Source organism: Hakea prostrata, chromosome 7 (assembly GCF_041222555.1).
Source record: "Hakea prostrata isolate BN-2017 chromosome 7, UWA_Hpros_2, whole genome shotgun sequence".
NCBI classification, from domain to species: domain Eukaryota; kingdom Viridiplantae; phylum Streptophyta; class Magnoliopsida; order Proteales; family Proteaceae; genus Hakea; species Hakea prostrata.
Genome location: NC_142606.1, coordinates 33,039,396 through 33,057,166, shown reverse-complemented (window position 1 = coordinate 33,057,166; position 17,771 = coordinate 33,039,396). Strand labels below are relative to the sequence as shown.

Sequence of the window (17,771 nt, the reverse complement as noted above, 5' to 3'; positions counted from 1 at the left end):
TTAGGATTAGAAAGCAAAAGTCTTCTAGAAGAACAAATTTCTGCAACCAAATAATCACAATGATGTAAAATTTGTGAAATAAATATTGGATATCCTTTGAACAAAGCTGCATTTCTAGCTTTCCAGATGCACCAACAGAAAGTAGACCATATAATATCAAGGTGGTTCTGATCACGGAATTCTTTTAACCTGTTATGAATGAAAGAAAACCAGTCCAAAACTGAATTGCCATTGAAATCTGAAGTATCCAATCTAAGAGAAGATAACTTCCAACATGTTTTTGCAAAATCACAATGAAAAAGGGATTGGCAAATAGATTCAATGTGGGATGCACAAATCAAACTGATAGGTATAGCTGTAACTCTTCGCTCACAAAGTGATTCACCAACTGCTATGGCCTCACGACAAGATCTCCAGATAAAATGCTGAATTTTTGGTAAGGTAGGTATCTTCCATATAGCTTTCCAATATGAAGATACCTGTGAGGAAGAAGAGATATTACCCTGACAATCAGCAATTTCAATGCATAAAGAGTATGCAGATTTAACAGAAAATTTTCCATTTGATGTTTGGTACCAAATCCAATCATCGTCAGTTGTTGGAGATAAAATGGGTAGTGCAAGAATTGCATCAACTTCATGAGGAGTAAAGAGAGAATGGAGTAAGTTTGTTTTCCATTGCATTTCTGGCCATGAGATGAGTTCACTAACTCGGGTTACCTCGGCAGTGGTTGGACTACTCATGATTTTGTTTCCTGGAAAGGAAGGAAGCCATGGGTCAGAATATATGAGGGAGTGTTCACCATTACCAATTTTTCTGATTAGGCTCCTAGAAATGAGGTCTCTACTAGCTAGAACACTACGCCAGCCCCATGAACATGTTTTTGTGGCCTCCACCGATAGGATAGAATGATTCTTTAAATATTTGCAAGTCATGACTTGAGACCATAGGCAATTTGGATGAGTCAAAAGTCTCCAACACTGCTTAGCTAGGAGGGCCCTATTGAAACAATGCATATCACGATACCCTAAACCTCCTTTACCCTTCTTGTCACATAGAGTTTCCCATCGTACCCAGTGAATGCCTTTGTTTTGATCATTTTTCCACCAAAAGGATCTAATCAATTGTTCCATCTTATTGCAAAGGTCCTTTGGAAGGAGGAAAGTGGACATGGTGTAAATAGGTATTGCCAAAGCAACAACCTTGATGAGTGTTTCCTTACCGGCAGGCGAAAGCATTTTTGATCTCCATCCCTTTAATTTGGATCTCAGCCTGTCAAGGATGTAGGAAAAAATCTGATTCTTTGATCTACCAATGGTGGATGGTAATCCAAGATATACCCCATGTGATGGCACCTCTTTAATATCAAATGTGGCAACAATGTTTTGTTTATGCTGGATGGGGGTCCTAGGACTAAACAAAACTGATGACTTCTCTGTGTTAATGTGCAAACCAGATACCAATTCATAGTCCTATAGAAGTGTGTTGATTATAGAGGCATTTTGAATTTAAGCAAAGGAAAGGAGCATGCGATCATCAGCAAAAAAAAGATGATTAATAGATGGTGCATGAGGTACTAATTTGATTCCAGGGAGAGTGGGAAAACCCCTACTAGATGTGAGCTATTGTGTGAGGGTCTCTTGACAAAGGATGAAGATGTATGGGCTAAGAGGGCATCCCTGCCGAATTCCCCTATGAGGAGTGATGTGTTCTGTAAGGTCACCATTGAACTTTATCTGGTATGTAACAGTGGTGAGGCATTGCATAATCCATCTAGTCCATTTTTCAGCAAAACCCAAATGTTTCAAGGTGTTCTCAATAAAAGACCATTCAAGTTTGTCATATGCTTTGCACAAGTCTAATTTGAGTGCCATGTACCCCGACTTTGAAACTGACTTCTTTAGAAAATGAAGGTATTCATGGGCCGAATAAATGTTGTCCGTGATAGCCCTACCAGGAACAAAAGCACTTTGTGTCTGACTAATGAGGTTCCCTAAGATGGGTTTGAGTCTATTAGTTAGACATTTGGCTATGATCTTGTAGGGTATCATGCACAAACTGATGGGTCTAAGATGTGAGACCTCTTGGGGGTTTGACCTTTTGGGAATGAGGGAGACAAATGTTCTATTTAGACTTTTGAGCATGTGCCCCGTAGAAAAAAAGTGGAGTACTCCCTGGACTAGGTCTTGGCCCACAGTTTCCCAGTTCTTTTGATAAAATCTGGCGGTAAGGCCATCAATTCCTGGAGCCTTGCTACCTTTCATTTGGAAAAAGGGCTTTCCTAATTTCCTCCAAAGAGAAAGGAGAACAAAGATAGTCATTGGTGGGCCTATCTATGCAAGGAGTGGTGCTTTCAAGAAAATCCTACGGGGTGCAGGGGAGGAAGAAGTGAAGAGAGTGGAAAAATGAGAGTAGATCTCAGCCTTTATTGAATCTGGGGTACGAAGCCATTCCCCCGAAATAGCCTTAAGCTTGTGGATGGCATTTTTTTTGCTTACGTTGAGATGTGGAGGCATGGAAAAATTTTGTGTTTCAGTCACCCTCACAGAGCCATTGGATTCTAGAATTTTGATGCCAATATTTTTCCTCAGCTCGCAATTGGGTTTCAAGTTGATTTCGAAGAAGATTTTCTTCTTGAGCTAAGGTGTCAGAAGGAGGTTGTTTTTGGCATTCTTCTAAAAGGAGAGTAAGATGAGCAATTTCTTTGGAGGCTGGTTGGAAATTGACTTTACTCCAGGATCGCAGGGATCTTGTAACATTTTTAATTTTTTGGTGAAGCAAATAAATTGGGGATCCTGAAGCTCGAGGTCTGCCACCATGGTCAATTTGTAGTGATAAATTAGGGTGGTCCTCCCACCTGGTATCATAATAGAATCTAACAGGTCTCTTTCGAGGTAGGTGAAGATTGACCTCAATGGGGGTGTGGTCAGATCCAGCCATGGCATGTCTATGGCCAAGGATATTTCCATAAATATTAAAACAATCCATGCTCACAAAAACCCTGTTGAGACATTCTTTTACAAGATCAGGACCCCTTTTTTCGTTTGACCAGGACCATTGAACCCCTGTGTATTTAATCTCATACAAATGGCAAAAATCAATCACTTCTCTGAATTTGTCTAATTGAGTTTGTGGTTTTGGCCTCCCTCCCCATTTCTCATCATTAGATAAAATTTCACTGAAATCACCAAGTAAGATCCAGGGGGTACTTACAGATGTTCCCAAGTTCATTAAATCATTCCATATAGGGGCACGATTTTCTACCTGTGGGTGACCATAGACCAAAGTGAGTCTGAAATCTGCATCAGAGGAATTGTCATGAATTAGTAAATCATTATTATGAGGGGAAGAGGAAAAAATAGAGACAGATACATTACCCTGGTATTGCTATACAGGATCAATGTAGTAGTAATCTACAAAATCCAAATCTTTGCTAACTCTCTGAATGGTATCATCAGGTCGTTTTGTTTCAAGAAGCATAAGGATACTAGGCCGAATTTTCCTGCTGAGTCTACGCAGGTACTGCTTAGTTGGGGGTTGGCCAAGGCCCCTACAGTTCCAGAAAAGAAGATTCATGGTGATTGGGGAGGCTGGTCCAGGGCAGCATGCCTCACCCTATCTGGAGTAAAAGAAAGTGGAGCTCCTCTTGCTCTCGTGATCTGTCTAAAATGTCTTGTTGATCGAGCACCAGCTCTATGTGCTGCAGCAGTTATACCTCTACCAAATTGTACCCTAGATGGTTGTATTGGACATGTAGATGGAGTATCATCAGCTAATCGTAGCTTCTTCAATTTTAGGGTAACTTGGTAAGGTGAGGAAGCCTTTCTTTTGAATTGGTTATTTGTATGAGACAAAGGTGCTTCTGTTGATGGAGTAATATCAATGATTTGGACACGAGACAGATTAGAAGGACTTAGAGCAGGATCAACTATGGTTATGACAATTGGGTTTGCTAGTAGAATCGCAATGGAGGTTGTATCAGGTTTTGGAGAATCCTGAAAATTGGGTTGAGCATTGCTAGAATGATCTGGAGAATTGAGGTTAGAAGGTGGATTGGAAAGAGGCAAATCAGGGAATTGGTCTTGGATTGAGATTGTAATCAAGCATTGAATCAGAGAATGGGCTTCAGGGTGCTGTGAAGGAGAAGTAGTAATAGAGGAAGGGCCAGGTATAGATAGTGGGCCTTTACCAAGTCCATGGCCTTTAGGTTGGATCCTAATCGGGCTAGGTAAGGGTCCAATAATTGCTTCAAAAGATGAAAATTCATGGGAAGGTCTTGATCTGACCTGGCAAGATGAGATGCATGGCAGGTTAGCATTTGAAACAGGTAGGACTGACGTGGCTTGCCCAAGAACAGTACCACTGGAACTAGCACCTTGGTGTCGAGAGTTGCCGGTCATGGCCATTGGGCGCTGGGAGAGGAATGGATGCTCGATTTGGGGGGGATCTTTTAATTCAATGAGTTTCTCAACAAATGTGGATGTAGGGTAATTGGATTTTGCCCAGCAGGAACTGGATGGAGCAGGTTCAATCCAATCATCATCGCCTTCCCCTGTAGTCTCTGGACTTCCCCGAATGGAGGTCGGACATGTCCACTTCCCAAGCGGAGCCAATCCCCAAATTGTATAACACACATTTGTTGGATTGCTTGGTCTGAAACCCCTAAATACCTGGGAGGACCATGCCTCTCAATCTGTAATCTAATGGAGCACCTTCCAGAGTTGTGGTCCAATAAACCGCAATAGAAGCATATTGACGGCATCTTGTCATAGGATAAGTCCACCCAAAGAGGGTTGTTGTCCAAACGAAGAAAACATAGTCTTGGTCTGAAAGGCATTTGAGTACTACGAGTAATTTGGATGGCCAATGGACGACCCAGGTCTCTGAGACAATGAGGTAACTTCACCTTTTGGAAAGATCCCAAGCGATTTCCTATAGCTTCAACGATTTCTCTTTTTTTATGGCTTGCAGGGAGGTTGCTTGCTTGAACCCATATGCTGAGTTGGGTGAAATCGATGTCCTCTATCAGTATGTCAGGGTTCCATGGCCGGAGAACAATCAAATGATTTTTGACTAACCAGGGACCTCCTTCAGTTGCTATGGTAATTTCATCTTCATCAAGGAGTTGGATGAGAAATAAATGGCTTCCAATTTGTTGAACATCCAGGACACGAGCTAATTTCCACACTGAAGCAAGAGAAAGTGCTACAGAGGCAGCGGTGATATTCTTAGTGGTGATAGTTTTCCCGATTACAATAGTTTCCCAGTGAAAAGTTGTAGTGGACTGTTGAAAATCAGCTGTTGATGGGAAAGTAACCAGAAAAATCTCATTAGGAGAACCTGGGTCCATTAATGGTCCCGCAGAAGAAGAAGCCATTTACGAAAGTAAAGAAATCTGTAGAAACCTGCACAAAAACCAAAAGGATACACAGAGATAGCGGAAAAGAACAAAAATAAAGGCAAATGGCAGAGTATAAACAAAGAAAGAGAGAAGAACTATAAACAAGTAATAAAAACTAAGGGAGACCACCACCGCCTGCTAATATCCATGTTATAGAAAGAAAAAGAGACAAAGTTCTAGATGGAGGAGTTTGTCCTACTGTGAAAGTAAATGTAACAATAAACTAAGAAGAAAAGCTTACTGATATACATAGAAAAATCAGAAAAAAGAGTAAATGAACAATAAGGAAGATGGGGTAGGAGGTTGAGAAGCAAGTCTAAAAACACCCCTCCTGGGAGGGAAAATCTCATTGGTATCTGGCCATAAACAAAAAACCAAGAGATCCTACTTGAGTACCGCTGGAAAACAGTCAATTTTCCTGATGAAACAGTACCTCCAATACTTTCCGGTGAAAGTTGCAGACATAAAACTGCTCACTAAAGAGCCTTTCAAAACCCTAGTGCAAGGTCGAAAAACACCTTTTTTTTCAAAACAGTACCTCCAATACTTTCTTCCTGCGAGACTAAGGGGCAAAAGTTTTTCTTTTTTGCATTAGTGGAAGAGAAGAACTGAAGAAGCCAATTCACCTTACTTGCATGAGAGGTTGTGACATTGCCTTTCCCAAGGAGACTAACCTCATCCACGAGGTTAAAAGCTAGAAATTGTGCACGCACATTCTGTGCATCTTCCCAAGTTGCGTCTTCAGGCAGTGGCCCCTGCTAGTGGATCAAGACTTTAGAGATAGTGTTTTTGCCTCGGTGAACCAAGCAATTGTTGAACAGTGCAAGGGATTGCAGAGGCATCAGAGGATCCTCAGGGATGGCTATTTGAGTCGTGTATTCTCTAAGACATGGATTCAACAAGGAGATATGAAAAACAGGATGGATGCGAGAGTCAAGTGGAAGCTATAATTCATAAGCACCGTTGCCAATTCGATGCAAAACCAAGTAAGGCCCAAACTAGTGCTTGGATAATTTATGATTCAAACGGCGAGCAACAGTGATTCAGTATGGATGTAACTTAATGAAGACCCTGTCCCCTGGTTTGAATTCTCTATCGACACCTTTCCGATCAGCTTGGGACTTAATTTGATTCTGTGCACAACAAAGATTCCCTTTAAGGTCTGAAGCAATTGATCTCTGGTCTGTAGTGCAGTATCTACAACTACGTTTTGGGAAGAACTTGGGATGTACCTGACCAAGGTAGGTGGGGGTTGTCCGTAGAGAGCCTGATATGGTGTGCTCTGTAGAGAAGAGTGACAGGATGTATTGTAAGAATTTCAGCCCAAGCGAGATGTTTCGGTCATTTTAGTGGTTCTTCATGCACAAAACAACGAAGGTAATTTTCGAGACATCGATTCAGAGCTTCAGTTTGTCAGTCACTTTGTGGATGGTACACCGAGCTCATGGAGAGGGTTGTGCCCTGTAGCTTGAAGAGATTTTGCCAAAAATTGCTTAGAAACAAGGAGTCTCTGTCACTGACAAGGAACGGGGAATACCGTGGAGCTTAACAACATCAATCATGAATGTTTCTGCTACTCTGAAGCTAGTGAAATTGGAGGGTAAGGCAGAAAAATGTGCATATTTTGTCAAACAATTGATGACGACCATAATGGTTGTCTTCTCCATTGCCGGTGGTAGGCCTGTTATAAAATCCATAGATATTTCTTCCTAGACTCGCTGGGGAATTGGCAGAGGTTGAAGGAGTCCTGCTGGAGATGATTGTATTGTCTTAACTTGTTGACATATAAGAAACTATGCTACAAATTTTCATGTGTCGTTGCGCATCCCTTTCCAATGCAAGTTCTTGGCCAATCGTTTATAAGTGCGGTGATATCTAGCATGACCACCATTGGGCGTGGAATGGTACTCTTGGATGAACTGAGTGTGCAAGTCCGATTCGGATGGCAACACAATTCGTTGATTGAAGTACAAGAGTCCATCTCGCCATACATAACCTATATAGAGGTCAGTAGTTTGTTGTAAACCACTGCAAATTTTCTGTAATTCATCATATTGATGAACGACAGCTTGTATGTAGTCCAAAAAGGCTAGTGCTGCTAGAATTATAGCCATGAACTCAGGCACTCGTGATAAGGCGTTTGCGGCAGAGTTCTCCTTACCTGGCTGGTAGGTTATTTCAAAACTGTATCCCATGAGTTTGGCCATCCAAAACTGTTGTTCCGGTGTCCGAATTACTTGGGGGGTTAACTCCTTAAGGCTATGGTGATTGGTCCTGAAGTAGAACTTGCTTCCCATTAGATATTGATGCCATTTGCACACAACCTGAGTGATGGAGAGCATTTCCCGCACATAGGTGGATTCCACCTGCAATCTCACCAATAACTTCTTGTTGAAGAAGGCGATGGGGTGGCCTAACTAGGTTAGTACTGCTCCAATTCCAACCCCCGAGGCGTTAGTCTCCAAAAATGAATGGTTTAGTGAAATCTGGTAGGGCTAGGATTGATGCTTGGACAAAACATTTTTTTAATTTGCAAAAAGCATCATGGGCTGAACTGGACCATTTGTAAGCTCCTTTCTTGAGTAAATCTGTTAGTGGGCTTGCAATGTGGGCATAGCCTTGTATAAATTTTCTGTAATATCCTGTAAGGCTCAAGAAACCCGCACATCTCGAAGTCCTTTTGGAGTAGGCCAGCCGTTGATTGCGTCTAATTTAGTTGGATCCACCGCGAGTCCATGAGGCGAAATTATGTGACCCAGATATGCTGTGAACGTCTGTGCAAATGAACACTTTGAATGTTAGGCATACAACTGATTGGCCTGTAATATCTCCAATACTGATTTCAAATGTAGCATGTGTTCCACCCTTGTGGTGTTGTAAACTAATAAATCATCAAAGAATCTTAGAACATATTTTCATAAAAAAGGCAGGAATATTTCATTCATCATGGCTTGGAATGTAGCCAGGGTGTTAGTAAGCCCGAAAGGCCTTACTAGAAATTCGTAGTGCCCATCATGGGTCCTAAAGGCAGTTTTTGGAATGTCTTCCACCCGTACCCAAATTTGATGGTAGCCGGACCGTAGATCCAATTTAGAGAAATAACATGCCCCATGGAGCTTATCAAATAACTCATCTATTGTTGGAATAGGATATTGATAAGGTACCGTCACGGCATTTAATGCTCGATAGTCGACACAAAATCGCCATGTCCCATCTTTTTTTTTACCAAAAGAACCGGGATGAATAAGGACTGGTCCTTGGGCGTATGATACCCGAAGCCAACATGTCTGTGACATGTTTCTCAATCTCATTTTTTTAAAAATGAGGATAGCGGTATGGTCGTATGCTCATTGGGCCTGAACTTGATTGTAGGTGAATACCATGATCGTGTTCTTGAGGTGAGGGAAGTCCCTTGGGCTCATCAAACACCGTGGAGTGGGCCTTTAATAACTCTTGCAATTCAAGGCCCATGTGCTCCATTTGTGGTCTGGTGGGTTCGTCCAATTCCAATTTAAAAAATAAAAACTCCTGTTTGGGTTGTAACAAATGTTCTTAGCCCATGATACATGATTTGGGTTGCAGTGTTTCGGGGTTCCCTTTGTAGTTTCACTCATTGCCCCATATGATGGAACTGATAGTGAGATTTTGATAATCAAAGAAGACTGGCCCTAGATGGGCCATCCACTGAACCCCTAGATTTAGGTCCACCCCAAATATAAGAAGGACATAAGCATCAACCTCACATTGAACTTATTGAATTTGTAAGGGTAATTATCTTACCAGACCTTCACAAGTCAATCTGCTCCCGCTGCCGATGATGACAGTGGTGTGAGAAATAGCCTCTACAACTGACTCCAAACGTTGTGCTACTCGGCTTTGGATAAAACTGTGTGAGGCTCCTCCATCCACTAAAATCTAGATAGGCTTCCCTTGAATATACCCAATGAAATGAATTGTTGTTGGTGTTGGAATTCAATTCATAGAGTGGTAGGATAGTTCCACCACTTTTTCACCATCGTTTTCACCATTTTCATCCTCAGATTCTGGTGGAGGATCGCTGTCATCGTCGCATTCCAATAGTAGCAGTTGTTTCACCTTGCATTTGTGTCCTAGAACAAACGCTCATCACAGTTAAAGCATAACCCCCTTTTCCCTTCTTTGTTGCATCTCAGTTGGAGTTAATCATTTTATGGGAAGGGTACTCGTTGCAGGTGATGGTGGACAAGGGAGTAATGGAGGTTTGGAGGAAATGGGAATGGTCGTAGGTAACTCCATTTTAATTCTGGAATTCAATTCTCTGCTAATTTAGCCTCCTGGAGTTTGGCTAGATCAATTGGCTCGTACATTTAATTTGAACGAAATGCCAACATTTCTTTCTTAATGTCCAATCGCAAGATAGAGACGAAACAACTTAGCAATGCAGTTGCAGGGAATCCAGTTATGCGATTGGATAACGACTCAAACCAACTCTGATAATTGGCCACAGTAGTTATTTGCGTCATTTTGAATAGGGCTGCCTGATGATCTTCATAAGCCGATGGACCAAAGCGTTTCTCTAACGCTCGAATGAACATCTCTTAGCTGGGTAACCGTTGGTCTTTGTACATCCACTGAAACCAATCGAGAGCAATATTGTCCATATGAAAGGAAGAAACCAGTAATCGTTGCTCATCTTGAATCGAGTGGTAATAAAAAAAACCTCTTAGCCTTAAAAATCCATCTGGTAGGGTTGTGGCCACTGAAGCGAGGAAAATCGAGTCGAACCCCCTTGGCTTGAATTGCTGAAGGAAAATTCGATCCAAACGACCATGAGTTTCCTGAAGCAGAGGAAGGGTCTGTAATTGCAGGTGGTCGTGCCTAACTCATGGGAGCTCTTAGCACTTGTGCTATTTGCCCACTCAGTGCCATCACTTGCGTGACCAATTGAGCCATTGTTTCTTTTTGCTGATCCGTATGCCCCTTTTGTGCCTCCATTGCTAGTTGCAGGGTTGTGAGAATCTCCTCGTGCTCTAAAGTGATTGTGTTAAGTTGTTTCGGATTTTCATCCATCACATTCAAACGAGTTCCATCAGCCATCTGGCAGGTCGAACCAATGTCACGGCTTTGAGACGGTAGATTTAGATCCATAATTTTAGGTGGGAAGATGCAGAGATGAGAGAAGAGAGGATGCTAGAGTTAGTAGATGGTTACAATAGACTATTCTATTTGTATATAAGACTAATTACAATAGATGCTAGATAAGTGTAGTGCGGTCTAGAATGTTCCCTTAAGTGATATAATCACTCAACTACCCAGGCGGAAGTCGGTGTCTTGCTGTTCTAGCATGAGCCTCATTTGTGCCAGCTGCCCCAATTCACCTTACTTGCATGAGAGGTTGTGACACTCACCTACTACTAAGTCGAAATACTCGAAAGTCGAAACTTGATATGAGAAAGGAAAACTGCAAAAAGCGGGAAAGTCTCAAATTGATTAACAATAAATCACATATTCATTTCCCAAAATTATTATATATTCATATATTCTACCCCAAAAACATTAATATATTCATATATTCGTTTTGTATTCACGAACAAAAAACTTAAAATTTTATTTTTTTGTACATCACCTAAATTTCTCTTGAGTCCGAATCCTTTGCCTTTGTGGATTGGGAACTGTGCTCCACACGCTCTTCCGGACCTCCACTACATATTGAGGAAAACAACCCACTTCTAAGCATTAATAAAGTGGTCTAAAAATAGATCCCCTCTTAGACACGTGATTAATGTATTAGTATCCAAGCTATTGGTTGGATATGGCCATGCACTTCAAAATTCAAATAATTTTCATAGAGTTTAACTTTCATTACATTAACTCTAATGTAATCATTCTTTATTTCATTATACTAGTTTTTTCTACACATGAATCTCACCAGCCTTATTCCATTACATTTTACTTTATCTACATAATATTTTTTTTAAATACCAATATTCCACCTCATACAACATAATTGGGCATTTTCTTCTCCTACAAATTTTGTTATTAAAGCATACCCTTGTGAAACACTTCTAGTGGAAAAGTGACATTCATTTGTGCTAAGTTGTAACTAGGTCAAGTTGGACCAAGCTTTTCAAAACCTCATCCAACCCTAAGTCTGCTTGAACCAAGGCTAGGCTTGCCCTTAACCAGGATCAAGATAAGCTGCTCTTAGGGCCAAACTTGGCTGACCCTAGCTGGCGCTAACAATGGGGAGGAGAAAGGAGACAGAGGGGCTAAGCTAGGAATTATAAGAAGAAAATGGGAAGAAGAATAGGAACATCAAGACTTGGTCAAACTAGCTATGCCCTAACCAAGCCTGACCCTAATTCAAGATCATAACTTTCAACCATAAACTAGGTTAAGATTTCTCAACCAACCCTACTCAATCTCATTTAACCTGGTCAAACCAAACTTGTACCCTAAACAAATACATGAAATAGAAATTAGTGATATATAAAAGATGAAGAAGTTAACGACAAGCACGTAAACCATAGCTTTTCACTATAGCGAGAGGGCAGGCTAAAGAGTCCAATCCTATGTCATGAAGACTTAAAAAATATCAATCTTCAAAATAGTAAAAAATTTCGCCACGTCATTGTCTCTGCCTTCTCTGTTTTTCTTTGCATCATTTTCATTGTCTTTTCTTTTTCTCGTTAATCATCTTTTTCTTATCTTGATGAATTTGTTTCTTTTAAATACATCTAGAGAAGCTACATATATAAGCTGGTGCCTTTACTAGGAGGACCCTATCATCAGACATTGCGATCAAATTTGGTCCAATTTCAATTCTTGTTTCCCCATAAACACCGCAAGAAAGTAATTTCACTTATTGGATATATTTCAGTCTACCCAGGGGGAAAAAATAAACGTTGTCACTGTCAAGTCCTTTCTTTGATCAAATCCCCATTGTTACTTTCTTGACAACATTTTTCCCTTTCAAATAAAGAAAGATTTCCTACTTTCCTCCATAGCTCCTCTTAAAATTTATTTAAGGAATAGTAAAAAACCAAGTAGAACAGTTTTCAAATTGAGCCCCATTAGAGCCAAAACATTGCACGAAGCCCCATAACCATAAAACACAACACAACTATTTTTCTTGTGAGATATGAATGGAGTACTTCACTTTAAGACTCAGTACACTGAGACAAATCCTAGACACGAGTTAAAAATCCACATTACCCAAGCCATTGAGCACAAAAGCATTCACTTAAGAATTCCTCCATTCCAAAAACCATCTCTTCAACACTGGATGAAAGCAAGTAAGCAACACCATGTATATAGCTAATTATCATTTAGCCCTCACAAAACCACCTGTGACTAACCAAGCTTTGAATTAGTGCCCTGGTGAAAATTCTCATGGCCAAGATAACGATAACTTCTTTCTTGTTTCTGACCTGAACAGGACCATCTGGAGGAATGATCCCAAAGTGGTCACTGAATTCATATACTGTATAGCCCTCCCAGGCTCATCCTTCAAAATGGAAAAAAAAAAAAAAAAGAAAGGGGTGTTTTAAAAAAAAAAAAAACAACCCCTTTTGGGCCCCAACCCCCTCCCCACTAACCACCCCAAATTTTGAATTCCAGGGGCCCCACAAAAAAAAGTGGCAATTGCCACGGAAAAAATAAACCGTGGCAAAAGGCCATCTATTGCCACAGTAATAGGACGACCGTAATATTTAAGGGATTATAGGCCACGGAAACAAATTTCCGTGGCAAAAGTTCATTATATACCACCCATTCAAAATCCCCGTAATATTTAAGGGATTATATGCCACGGAAACAAATTTCCGTGGCAAACGTTCATTATACATCACAAGTGTTCATATCAATTATACTATTTGCCACGGTAAACCCTACCGTGGCAACAACGTGAAATATACGACGTAATAATAGATCAATTAAATACTACGGTATTAACCGTAGCAAATAGACAATTTCAAAATCCTGCTGGGCGAGTAGAATACCTAAACCATTTGCCACGGTAATTTAATGCCGTGGTAAATCGACATTTCCTTCATAAAAGTAAAGACATTTCTAAAGTGCTTTGATAATACACAGACCATTTGCCTCGGTAATTTAGTACCGTGTACTGTGGCAAAAGAGATTAACTAAATCGAACCGTTTAGTAGAATAGATTCAGGACTAAATGCGCTTAGTCTTTTTGCCACGGTAGTAAGTTACCGTGGCAAATAGTCAGATTTAATTTCACAAATAAGCATTTAGCATTTAGCATTTACCATTTATATTAATGGAAGCCACGGTAGGTACTTCCCATAGCAATAGTTTGAAGCACGTATGCACTAGCCTAACTCTTCTGTTTATTAGAGTATATGCCACGGTAAGTAATAACCGTGGCAAAATAAGATATATTCTGCGGGTACAGAAGACCATAGCAATAAATACGGTAAATGCTACGATAATTACCGTAGCAAATAGATTGGGTAAATGGTAATCTCATAGATTATACGCTACGGTATATTTTTACCGTGGCAAATAGATATACTGTAAGTATTTTTCGCGCCTTCCACTTAGTCTTGCGCGAAAGCTGATAAGACCTTCAATCTCTGAGAAGCGCGCGAAGCTGAGTATAACTGATTGCAGATCTGAGAAGCTTGTCGTCTTCCATCGGTGATTGCGTCAGTGATGAAGAAAACCAAGCTAGGTTTGCGTTTTTAATCCGAGGATTCACATCGTTTTTCTCTCCTTCAGTTCGTCTGCTGCAATTTTGCAAAACCCCAAAGAGAAGAAATCACTAGGTAAGAAAGCCTCTCTCTCTCTCTCTCATTCGTCATTTCTCTTATCTGATCAATTTTCTGCTCCATATTTTCTGTTGTTCTCATCTGTAACTATTTTTTGAGATCATCAAGGTATGCGTCAAGTGCAGAAATCTTCTAGAAATGCTTTTCGTTTTCGGTTTGCTTGCAACTGAAATTATGCGCCTAAGTGCAGAAATATTTCTAATTATTTATGATCGATCTGAAACTCAACTCAATCTGAACTTAGTGCTCGATCTATTCATGAAGTCACACTGGCTTATGGGTGTTGGGATTCTGGTTGACGTTTTTGGAGGCTAATTTAGATTGTTGTCTTTTATTTGTTGAACTAGGTTATTGATTAGAAACTGCAGTGATACTTGCACCAGTAACTTAACTTGAACCTCAAATGTGATATATTTCTTTGGCCGTGCAGGAGTATATCTACTCTGTTACAGAGATCGACTAAGCTAGCTGTAGGTACTTCAAGAGGAAAACCCCTTCTGTTAATGTCGGTCAATATGCTCCTCTGTCTTTAATATATCTGACTAGCTTGTTGCTTTATTCTTTTGTCAACAGAAACTAATCTAAAGAACTTGGAGTCTCATTTTCCCTCCCAGAGAATTTGATTTTGTTTTTCTAATTTGTAGTTTGTGGCTTCTCTGCTGCTGTGTTTTTCTAATATTGCTTCAGTGCTCTTGAATCTGTAATTGGGAGGTCTTCTCTTGTGTGAGGCATGAAACTGTTTCTCCTACTGCTTGGTGCCATTTAGAGCTGAGAATGCAACTAGTAAATTGAATTATCAAGCTGAGGTTTTTGGAAGATGTGGTTTCAAGTTTCAACCCCATTAGTGTCAAAATCCCCTGCTGCATTCTATTTCCTTATCCTTGAAGGTCTTGGTGTTGGAGACAAGAAATTGAGATATAAGAAGTCATCAAAAGCAACCGCTAAGAAGAACGAAGAGGTCAGTTTGTCTCTATCATCCAGCCTTCAAAGCCTTCCCTTGTCGTTTGTTTGTTTGTTTGTTTTTATTGCTTAAATGAGTAAGCATGAGAGGTTGGGACTGTATTAGTTTGATGATTTGAATCATAGGTTACATCAAGGAAAGATCAACAAAAGTACTGGATATCTAAAGATGAACTTTACAGATTAATTGCTGTCAATGACCTCGTGAAGGCATTCCAGTCAGTCCATGTTGGTCATAGACTAGGAGATGAACTTCCTACCCTGTTTGATAAGAGCAAGAGTCACCTCATGCAGGTTGTTGCCAAACATGAGTGACAATGAGTTCTCTCCTCCATCTTCGAGTTCAGGGTCTACATGTAAGAGACTAAACATCTTTAGCAAATTTATGTTTGTTTAACTAATAGTTAATATGTGTATCTCACTAGAATTGAATATTTTCAGGTGGCAAGAAATTTGGAAGAGGGCCGGCTCGAGGGAAGGCGATTGAAGAACTCCGTATATTGATTATTGCAAGGCTTTGTTAGATTCAAAGGTATGCTTCTCTGTTATATTGATTTCAATTCTGGGTTTGAATAGTGTTATAGCATGTTCTGTCTTTATTTCTAATTTTCATCAATCAGTTAGAGATTCTGACTATTGGTTGTAGTGTTGCCCTATTGACATGGTCCAGTAACTATCCAAATTGGAGACCTCTTTCTTGTACTCTCTGTTCAATACACCTGAGAGATCTATGGAATCGAATATGTTTCTCATTCTGTTGCCATTCAGAGGGTTGTACTTTGTTTAACTGCCTGCCTTCCTACCAACTTGTTTAAGGTGACAAGTTATTCAACATGAAAATGTTAGGTTAGAAATTTCCAAATTTCATTAGAAATTTTAGCCAGATTAGCTGGAACCCTTTGGATTCAGGAAGCAAATCTTTCTTTTGTACTGAAGTGACTATCATCTTGTCTGAAGGAGGGGGGATTCCTCAGTAAAATTTATTTAGTTGCTGCTAAGGTTGGTATTGGTACCATTCATTTGAGGCTGTACTGTAATTGCAAATTTCTTGGCAAAGAAATCTGGGACTGGAGTGTACTTGCAATGTTACTGTAATGGTTAAGTAGTTGTAAAATACTTTATTTATTTTAACAGAGGCCATGGAGCAGGCAACTTTAATTGCATTGCATTGGGGTGGTAGTTTTTGATAAAGCAGAACCTCAGAAAGGAGTGGGTTCTATGATACATCAACTAAGAATGATACCTGAGCATTCTTGAACAGGGGCGTGTATTAAAAAAAAAAAAGTCTTTTGTTGGTAGGAGTGGTTGGTTTGGTTCAGTATGTGGTTTCATGTCATCACCTGCATTAGATGTTTGGCCTTGATCCTGTGAATTCTCGAAGCCAATTAGCTGTCTTGAATTAAGCAGAGTTATCATTTCCTTTCTTTATTGTGGTCACAAGTGGGCTGACTCATGTGTTCACTGGGTTATGGAATCCATCCTTACTTCTCATTCAATAATGAATCTTCAGCATCCGGAATTTCAAGAGCAACCACGTGATTTTTGAAGGAGGCAGCAGCATTTTCTCTTTCATCTAATTGTCCAAGTTTGTCGAAGACGATGGCCATCAAGTAGAAGGCTTCGGCCGCCAATTCATGATACTGTGGTTCCATCAGCATAGTCAGCTCAACAATGACCATAATCAGAATACAAAGAGGTTTAACATATAGACAGCAACACAGGTAATGAACGAGGGAAGTTCTTCTTCACTCTAATATACTTGTAAGTAACCAATTCAGGTTCTTCTTACCTTTGTATATATCTCTTCTCAACAGCAGATCTAGAGAGAGATCCCAAAGTTATTTTTCACCTCAGCCTTGTAAATGCTGAGCAGAGGAGGGTCAATACTGCTGTTCTCTATGCAATGCAGTTTCGGGATTTGGAAGCTAATTCTAACATCAAAGGATGGATCTTATTGGCTCGACTATTCTCTGTTCAAAAGAGATACACGGATGCTGAAGCGGCCATAGATACTGGTTTGAATGAAACTGGAGAGTTGGATAAGGGAGATTTACTACGGACCAAAGCTAAACTGCCGAGGCACAGGGTCAGTTACAGGATGATGTTAACACATATGTACATCTGCTTGCTGTTCTTGAAGTTCGTGAGGATTACAGAATTGGGTAGGCTGTGTAGCTCAACTGCTCAAGTATAACGCTGATTCTCTCAGGGTGCTTTATGTTTTGTAGCTCCAAATTTTTCTTGTTTCATGTTATCACAATGTGCTTTTTAGAGTTTAAACCTTGCTCTCGGGAAGTTACTGTTAGTCTTGGATTCACTATATTGCCACAGATCCTTTTAGTTTTTTATGGTGCCACTGGTTTGAATATTCTGCACAACCCAGAGGATTCAATGATGTAATATTCTTTATACAAAATAACATTAATTCTCATCATTCCTTTTACATCCTGATATTTGGTTACTATAAGTTTGTTCAAATCAAAATGCTAATTTATTCATCTTACTAGGTATAGAGTAGGGAGAGAGGGGATGTGAAAATGAGAATACTATATTAATAAAAAGAAAAATAAAAAAAAATAAAAAGAGAGAGAGAGAGAGAGGTATTTGCGACGGTAGTAAATTTCCGTAGCAAAAAA

At 40.1% G+C, this 17,771-nt stretch overlaps 1 long non-coding RNA gene across 10 annotated transcripts; it reads left to right on the top strand.

The window, feature by feature from the left end:
- Positions 1-13,958: 13,958 nt before the first annotated feature.
- On the top strand, positions 13,959-17,516 carry LOC149010911 (uncharacterized). Of its 10 annotated transcripts, none has more exons than XR_016174813.1 (7): positions 13,959-14,172; positions 14,606-14,645; positions 14,820-15,133; positions 15,262-15,491; positions 15,577-15,667; positions 16,646-16,856; positions 16,950-17,516. It is a non-coding gene; the product is annotated as an uncharacterized LOC149010911 (long non-coding RNA). The 10 variants fall into 10 exon arrangements; XR_016174808.1 differs by having other exon boundaries at positions 14,606-14,649; XR_016174811.1 differs by having other exon boundaries at positions 14,606-14,649; positions 14,749-15,133.
- Positions 17,517-17,771: the final 255 nt, after the last annotated feature.